General features: G+C 32.3%; 1 pseudogene across 1 annotated transcript; it reads right to left on the reverse strand.

Annotated features, from left to right (window-relative positions):
• Positions 1 to 2,157: 2,157 nt before the first annotated feature.
• LOC100585267 lies at positions 2,158 to 2,599 on the reverse strand (annotated as a pseudogene). Its single transcript, XR_001113983.2, has one exon. The product of XR_001113983.2 is annotated as a 60S ribosomal protein L35 pseudogene (transcript).
• Between the last annotated feature and the right edge of the window lie 7,320 nt (positions 2,600 to 9,919).

Consider the following 9,919-nt stretch of genomic DNA (forward strand, 5'->3'; position numbering starts at 1 on the left):
CAGTATTTGAAAGTTCAGTGAGAAAATTGGGAATCTATTGATATAGAGATTCTGAACTAGATATAGAAAATTCAAATGTCTGTTGTGGCTACACTGAAAACATAATTATAAAACATTGTCAGAGTACTACATAAAGAAGTGGTAGTCTGTAGGTACAGTAAAATGTAATCCTAGTTTAGAGGTATTAAAAATATTCTTTGTAAACATTGATGAGAATTAAACACTTGGCCAACTTTTCAAAAGTTTTCCTACATTAGCACACATTGCATAGTTACTAGATGAATTAGTCAGGGTTCTTTAGAGAAGCATAACTAATAGGATAAATAAAGGAGAGCTCATTAAGGAGTATTGACTCACACAATCACAAGGTCAGGTCCCACAATAGGCCATCTGCAAGCTGAGGAGAAAAGGAGCCAGTCTGAGTTCCAAAGCTGAAGAACTTGGAGTCTGATGTTAGAGGGCAGGAAGCATCCAACATGGAAGAAAGGTGTAGGCCAGAAGACAAAACCAGACTAATCTTTCCACATTCTTCTGTCTGCTTTTATTCTGGCCCCACTGGCAGCTGATTAGACTGTGCCCACCCAGAATAAGGGTGTGTTTGCCTTTCCCAGCCGGCTGACTCAAATGTTAATCTCCTTTGGCAACATTCTCACAGATACACCCAGGAACAATACTTTGCATCCTTCCTTCTAATCAAGTTTACACTTAATATTAACCTTCACACTAGATTTTTAGCTGCCAAAATTATAACTCAAACTTTTGGTTCTATTGTATTGAAATACTTCCAAAACCAACTATGTTATATTATTTCTCTACCAGAATAGAAGTTTAGGAAGCAAGTGCATAAATATATATATATATATATATATATATATATATATATATATATATATATTTACACACACACACACACACACACAGTGAGGTTTTATGTGTTGCCCAAAGTATCAGAAAAAAAAACAAGAAATGCTGTTGATTATGAGCACATCATCATGGCATATTAAGAAAACACAAAGGGAGATTCCAAGAGTAGTTCTGTTCCAGAAGCTACATACCTGTGCCTATAACCTGTATTACATGTAAATTTTCAGAAATATTAGTATTTTTAATTAAACTTTAGAATATTTCTTTATGTAAAACACTTTAACTTGCTATTAAAGTGCAAATATTTTTAAATATCAGTGGACTATCATGAAATAACACATCAATTTTGAAAATACTTTTTCAACTTAACAAATTAAGAATGTTAATTCTAAGAACATTTTCTATGAAATTAATATGGCCAATAAGAGTTTCAGAATAAAGTTTATGCACCAATAATAAAATAAAGTATAATAATAGTTTTAAAGTTTACAAAATATAAATAAATCTAAAGGATAAAATAGCATTTTAAAAGTGAACTTAGGTAGATAGGCATATTTTTTCTTACAGACAAACCCCAAAAAGTGTCACTATCACCATCAATAAGAAAACTATAAAATAAGATAGAACAGTATTCAAAGTACATAAAATGTGAACATATTTTATCAAATAATATAAATTAAAATACATGTAAAAATTCAAAACAAAATATTTATGTTTCAAATATGTATTTTTCTTCTAAAGACAAAATTTGTCTTTACAATGAAAAGAAAACATGCAAATAAATTATAGTACTTGAATGTCAAATGTCTAAATCAAAATTATTTAAATAAAATTATTTTAGAAAAGTAAAAAATATTTATGTAGTACTTGGGTAAATTATAAACAAAGTTTAATAGTAGAAAACTCTTGTATGTTATGATCCTCAACTCATTTTTATTACTTTTTTTTAATAAAGATGACTCAAAGAAAAGCCACTGAGAAGGCTTAATGAAAATATGCTAACTTTACTTCAAACTATAAATGTTCAAACATACAAATAAAACTTACAGCCCGTCTATTCCAAAACAGAATCGTTTAGCACAGTATTTCTGTTAATGATGCCATCATTCTCTGTTATCAGACTCAAAAAAATATTTTTTGAATTTTCTGTCTTTCTGCCCAACATGCTGTTTGTAGCTACGAGATTTAGATTTATTACATAACCTAAGGCATTTCCCTGAGAATCTCTGTGTTTCAGTGTTCTGACAATTTACATGATAAAAATCATGTTTGTGTTGAAATCCTTTTTTGTTGTTTTTTCTCAGCCAGCTGTGCTTTATTGACGATGCGCCCCTCAGGCCTTGACCGCGTACTTCCGCAGCCGGTACAGCCGCTCCTTCCGCTGCTGCTTCTTGGTCTTCAGGTTCTCCCCATGCTTGTTGAGCCGGCGGCGCATGGCGCGTGTCTTCTTAGGCCGCAGGTCCAGGGGCTTGTGCTTCTTGCCCTTGTAGAATTTCCTGAAGTTTTCTTTCTGAGTCTGGTTAATAACTGTGAGAATACGGGCAATGGATTTCCGGATGACTCGGATCTTAGAAAGCTTGGAGGCCGCATCGCCTGTCACTTTGGCGACGCGCAGCTGGGACAGCTCCACCTTCAGGTCATCCAGCTGTTTCAGCAGCTCCTCCTTCTTCCCGCGAAGATCTGGAGCCTTTTTCTTGGTCATTGCTGCACAGGCCGCCGCTGCCGCCGCCGCCCGCTCCGAGGGAAAGAGGGTTTGTGTTGAAATTCTATGCATTACCAAATTAGTAAATGTTTTTAACTATTACATGATGTCAGGTATTGTCATTCTCATAGGAAACAGACACTTTATTTTCTTATCTTAAGGGAAATGTAATGACTTAGGACAATGTTAGCTTGAAAGTTTACCTTTCAGCTCATAGCCTGATTGTTTAATTCTTAATATCACATTTCCCTGTAGAGAGCTTTAATTTTCTTTATGATGCATAAAGAAAATATTATTCCAAATGTTTTATGTATTATTACAAATTTTAGGTTTATTGTGATATTGGGAGAAGTGGCACAATTTAGAATTAATATGGTTGTAGTTTTGAAAGCCATAGAATGTAATTCGAAAAATATAATATTTACTGTACAAAGTCTAAAGGTAATTAGAAAAAAAAAATTGAAAAAGATGAATATTTCTTGCTTAAAAATAAGATCTAGAATTTACTAATGACTCAATATATATTAGGAACTGGGCTAAATGCTATATTAGCCACATTATCTGTGTAAAGTTCTATATCACCTTCACTTTTCAGATAAATTGATATATTGAGACAAAAAGTAAGTTGCTCAAAATCACACAGATAAAAAAAGTTGAAAATAGGGTAAAATTTCAATATTGGTGATAATAAACCTAACACTTTTAAATATTACACCTAATGCTTTTAGAAGTGTGGTCTCTGAACCACCAATATCATAACTGACTGGAGTGCTTGTTAGAAATGCTTATTTCTAGGCCCCACACAAAATTTTAACTAAACTTACATATTGAGGGAGAGAGCCAGGGAATCAGTATTTTAGAGATTATTTTAAGATTGTACAGATTTGAGAGTGAGATTAGTATACTACACTCTGTAAATTAGCACATCATATGTATGAAAAACTCATATGTGAAATACAATATATACTCTGTGACAAAAAGATACATTCAAATCTTAGTGTTATGTAAAAGTAGGATAGTTTGATCTTCTACTTTTAGGTAACTTAATTAGGTTAAAGCATCCAAGTAAAGAAGATGTAATCTAGAATACAGTTTATCTTTTCACAAACTTCATATTGTTTCCTTAGAAAGAAAAATAGATACAAAACAAATGATCATACACCAAATATAATTTAAATAGGATATGGATAGATAGATAGATAGAACTAAAATAAAAGAGGAAATAAGGCAATGCAATGTCAATCTAATGGGTATAAAGTAGTAATTTTATAGTGGAGAAACTTGACAAATGCTACCTCAATCAAGGTCAACTTCTACAAAAAGTCATGCTTAGTATGATCTTATGGAAACGAAACTTTACCTCTGTAGCCTTCTTACCCAAACCTATCACACAAATGTAATCAAAACACAAACATCAGACAAATACCAATAAAGGAACATTACACAAAATTTCAGGCCAGTACTACTAGAAATTGTCATCAAAAAGAAAAGGAAAGGAAGAAAATGAGATATGAAAGGAAAAAGGAAAGGAGAGAAGAGGGGAAGGGAGGAGAGGAAAGGGAAAAAGAAAGAGGAAAGGAAAAATGAAAGGACAAAGAAAAGGAAAGGAGATAAGAAAGAAGAAAGAAAATGAAAGAAGGAAGGAAGAAAGGAAAAGAAAGAAAGAGAAAGAAAACAAAAGAAAAGAGAAAGGAAGAAAGGAAGGAAGGAAGGGGAAGGGGAAGGAGAAGGGGTGGGGAGAAAGAGAGAAAGGAAGAAGGCTTTAGAAGTTAACAGGAGACATGACACCTAAATATACTGTGTTTTCCTGGATAGGATCCTGAAACACAAAAGTGGCATTAGGTACAAACTAAGAAATTATGAACAAAATTGACTTTAGTTAATAATAATATATCGATATTGGTTCATTAATTCCAGCACATGTATCATACTGATGTAAAACTGATTGTAAAAATACTTGGAGATAATCTCAAAATTTTATTTTCACTTCTCAGATTAAAATAGTGAATTCCGTTGAGGTTATGTGACATTTCTAAAGTCTTATAGTTAGTTATTAGCAAAACTGTGTGGAATCCAGGCTTCTAGCTACGTTGTTCACTAAAATAGGAGGTTATTTGTAGCCCATACATAATCTGATAAATATCTTGTGTATTTATAAACATTTTAGCTTCATGTTTAAGTTAACCAATAAAAGAAAATTTGTTAAAAGTAAAACAGAAATTTACGTGTGCCCTTCCTGCAAATGATCTGACAGAGAACAGAAAATAACCGTGGGCAGGCCAGGGGATCAGAAATTCCCCCTAACATTATTTAGGGAGTGATAGAAAAAAGGAAACATAGTGAAATTTCAGCAGAAAAGGTAAAATAAGCTAATCATTAAAATAAAATAAGATTAATCACTTATTTAAACAGTAAAACAAATACGGGATATAATAAATCAGTTTCTATTTATTGAGGTATATTGAAGATATTGCAAGAATTTATCTTTTAGCTTAAAAATGTGAACAGAAACAATGCTTTTAAAAATACTACATAAACTTCAAGCAACTTTTATCCTCCAAGCAACTTAAATAATTTAGCATCAATGTCAGCAAATCACCACACACTCATGAATACATTTTGCTCCTGAGGACTGCTCTGTTCAATATAGAAATTTAAAGCAATAGAACAAGAGAGAGTAATATAAAAATTGACTTATGAAAAATGAAGATTATCATAAGAATAACTCAGTAAGTAATCCATTCAGGAACACACAGAAATCTTCATGAACAAGTAGAACATTTTGTAAAACTTGAATAAATTACTTCTTGGGTCAAACATAAATCAGATGAGATTAAGGAAAATGCATACTAGACATGGTTTAATTACTGAGAAGAAAGAAAATCCTACACTTGAACTTTTACATTCCTCATAACTTTCCTATAAACTCAGATACATTCTCCAACAAACAAACATAAAATGTAAAAGTTGAAAATGTGTATGCATTCTCCCATTTATCTCAGCTTGTCAGTACAGATTACAAAATATAAGCAAATGTTTCTGAGTTTATTGCAAACATCTACGAAATTCTGCTGTTCGTGGCCTCCTCACTGTTGTTTTCTGATCTCTGTCAGATCATTTACAGAAGGTATGTATACAAATTTCTCCTTGGCGTTTTTTAACCCAAGCCTATCATCTAACAGAAAAACGCATGTTGGTCATTTTTTTTCTCTCCTTTTGCCATCATGAGGAGTTCTACTGATACTCACACAGTCCAGTTCTCTATCAGATAAATATCTCTTTTCCTATTTAGCCAGCTAGAATCAGATACGTTTTTTTGAGTTTTCAATTCCGTGGTACCATAGTTACAACATGAACTAGAAAATGTATGGTTTTGGAACAAAAGGGGCTACAAGCAATATCATTTAATATAAAGAAAATAATGAAGGAAGAGTTGAATCAACGATAAAATATTAGTGTAAACAATATATGATTCAAATCATAAGTATTATCCAAAGTATTATACTAAAGAAAATTAACCACTAACAACATTTTAGATATATAACATCTTTTCAAATATTAAAAATACGTTAACATAATTTAATGTAATGAATCACATGCTGCCAGGTATGTGAAATGAACCCGTGAATACAATAGATTCTTTTATATTGAAGCAATTATTTCTAAGAATGTTTGTTCCATTTACTCATAAATAAAGCACAAGTATAATAATGTTTTAATGTCTATAAAGAATTGCAAAATTTTTGAAACTGTTCAGTTTACAAGAGAAAGTTGATTTACTTAATAGCTTATAGCATCTTGTTTTCTAATAAATAATGATCTAAACGTATATGTTTATTTTAACATATGATAGACCAATGCTCCAATGAATGGTAGACATTTCTAATACATTAATAATACTATCTGTTCACATCTTTGAGGCACATGTGTAACTGCATGTTTTAGTTTCACGCAGCTGAAAGTGGCAATGTGACTAATGAAAGCCAGTATTTTGTGATCAGAAGTAATACATATTGCTTCTTAGCCAAAGCATGTAATTGCCAGTTTGGGAGCCTCTGGAATTCTGTAACCTTTTCAATGTTGCAGGAAGTCAGGGACCCCGAATGGAGGGACTGGCTGAAGCCATGGCAAAAGAACATAAATTGTGAAGATTTCATGGACATTTATTAGTTCCCTAAATTAATACTTTTATAATTTCTTATGTCTGTCTTTACTGCAATCTCTGAACATAAAGTGTGAAGATGGATGAATTTAGCTAATGCCTGTACACCCATTGTATCTAGGAAGTAAATATCATGCTTTTGATTTTACAGGCTCATAGGAGGAAGGAACTTGTCTTGTCTCAGATGAGAATTTGGACTATGGACTTTTGAGTTAATGCTGAAATGAGTTAAGACTTTGGGAGAATGCTGGGAAAGCATTGATTGTGTTTTGAAATGTGAGGACATGAGATTTGGGATGGCCATGGGTGAAATTATATGATTCGGCTGTTACTCCACCCAAATCTCATCTTGAATTGTAGTTCCCATTATCCCCACGTGTTGTGGGAGGCACTAGGTGGGAGATCATTAAATCACAGGGGATGTTACCTCCATGCTGTTCTCATGACAGTGAGTAAGTTCTCCTGAGATCTGATGGTTTTTGTAAGAGGTTCCTCCACAACCCTTTCAGTCTACACTTCTCCTTTCTGCCATCATGTGAAGAAGGACATGTTTGCTTACCCTTCTGCCATGATTGTAAGTTTTCTGAGGCCTCCTCAGCCATGCAGAACTGTGAGCCAATTAAACTTCTTTCCTTTATAAATTACCCAGTTTCATGCAGTTATTTATAGCAGTGTGAGAATGGACTAATGTAGTTATGGTATTGTAAACACAAATTGATTTACAATAATTTAATTAAACATCCATGACTTTGAGTATTACTGGCATGAATATACTATGTGTTAAAAGAAAACTTGCATTTGAATAAAACTTGTTTAAAATACAGGTTATACTATCATCACAAAATGACTTATGCAAAAAAGCACATAAGTAAAATGCAAATGCTCTTCTTTCATATCCTAATGAGAATGTAAAATATCCAAATAGCATTCAGAAGAAAAAATAATATTTAAAATTTTAATGATACAAAATGTTTCAAAGTATGTAACTTGTGATATTTTTGCTAGAAAATAAACCTTCATAACTTTAGGTAGTCAAAAGAGCATGTGAATCATAATAATATTGATTTAAAATTTAACATGAATGCAAAGTTTATCTGTAAGATTAGAGCATTCGGGATAACTGTTATTTGTTCCGGTGAGATTACTTGATGCCATAAACCATGATGGCACAAATATTTTTCATTTATGTCACTATAAAGTGAGATTTACTGTGGAACAATCAGTACTACTTCTTATAATAGCTAGGTTTAACATTACTAATTGTATCACTATAAACCAATTTTATGGTGATATAAACATTAGATATAATGCTGTCAGGCTCTCATATTAATGTCTCAAAAAACACACTAATATATTGTCTGATTATATCTCTTACAAAACTGATATGCAAAGACCAAGTAGTAAAAACAAAGCCAGAATATCTTGCTGTAAGTCCCAGCAAAACAATGTAAAGTCAATGGGTATCTCTTTTAAGCATTTAGTGTCACTTCTTTTAACAAATATATGAATTTATTTAACATGAAATGACAAACAGCAGTCAAAGCATTCTTTCCCAGAGATAGAGACAAGGTATATATCTTCCTCTAAGTCAATATTTACATGATTGGGAAAAAAAACATAATTACTTATTGATTTAAAAATTATTTAGAGTAATCCTTTTAAAAATCTTTGTCAAAAGAGAGCATAGGCATTCAACATAATTTCCAATGCCTGCATACTTCTCTAAAATCCTCTGCACATTGAAACAAAATTACGTTCAAGATGCATGCATGAGTATCTGCCACACCTTGGCCGTTTATATTAAACAAATCTTATCTAAAATGTAAAAATTGGTTTTATTGTTATTCATCTTTTCTATCATTTGTGAGATGCAGTTATATTTCAATTATATCTGTAAAATTGAAAGAAATGCTCTTCAATACGACTTAGCTTGCTTTCTTGACAAATTTTTGAAGACAAAGAGAATTAAAATGACCCCACAATATTATGGCACGTTTTGCTTAATATTGGGTGTCCTCAGTGAAAGTCAAGATAATCATCATACCAATGTAGAATAAAATGCTATTAAAAAGCGAGACAGAGTTCCACAAGATAAAGTCTACTAAAGAAAGAAACTAAAAAAAAGCAAGATATGTTACGTAAGAGCCTTAATGTGTTACTTTGATATTTATCATACATTCTCACTTTAAAATGCATGTTTATGTAAAACCCAAGTACTCATTACAAAAATATATCACTTGATAATGAGAAATGAACGAAATTTGTCAGTCAGAGAAGTTGAATTATACCTTTAATGGTCACTTAGCTTTGCTAAAATGTGTTCATTCTTTATCAATGTTATGCTATAATTCATATAACTAGAAAGTGTGAGATGGAATTGGGTTGATGTACTTCCTGTGGATAGAGAAAATAACTGATTCTAGGTTCAACTACTGTAAGAGAAACCAAATGGAACATAATCCTTATTACCATGGAGCTCACAATGAATGAGGGAAGACTGATAACATTGAACAATTATATCAGGAAACCTAACTCAATTTAGCGTTCAGAGAAAGCCTTCCTGAGTGTATGACATTTAAGTTGAGACTTTAAGAACATGTAAGATTTAATCTGCAAAAGAGTGTACATAATTGCTCTCAGGCAGAATAAAAGAAATCTGTATAAAATATCTGTCTGAAATAGCTCAATTTCCTGAAAAGGAAATATTAATATGGTTGAAGCACAGTGACAGATGGGATGAGTGACATTAGATGAGGCTAAAGGGGGAGGCAGGGACTGGATAACACAGAACACTATAGGACACAACTATTTTATTTCAATAAATACCACAGAGTTTTGCACTAGAGAATAGCATTATGTACTTTATGTTTTATAAAGGCCTTTCTAGTAGAAAATGTGAACGATAGATTGAACATAAGGGGAATGGGGTCAAGAAGAGCTATTGCTATTATAGACTATTCCCAAAACAGTACCCGGAGTAATTCTATTAACAGATTAAGTCAGATTACACCAAGTCTCTGCTCATAAACCTGCAATGTCTCTCTATGTCACTTAGAGAAAAAGCCAAAACCATTCAAATAAAATTATAAGCCCTATTATCACTCTGCCCTGTTACAGCTCTTGAACTCCTTCGCCCTTGTTGTTGCTTATTCTTTACCAGCCGTATTGGTTACTGGGCTATTGATTACTTT

Source organism: Nomascus leucogenys, chromosome 9 (genome assembly GCF_006542625.1).
Source record: "Nomascus leucogenys isolate Asia chromosome 9, Asia_NLE_v1, whole genome shotgun sequence".
NCBI lineage: Eukaryota > Metazoa > Chordata > Mammalia > Primates > Hylobatidae > Nomascus > Nomascus leucogenys.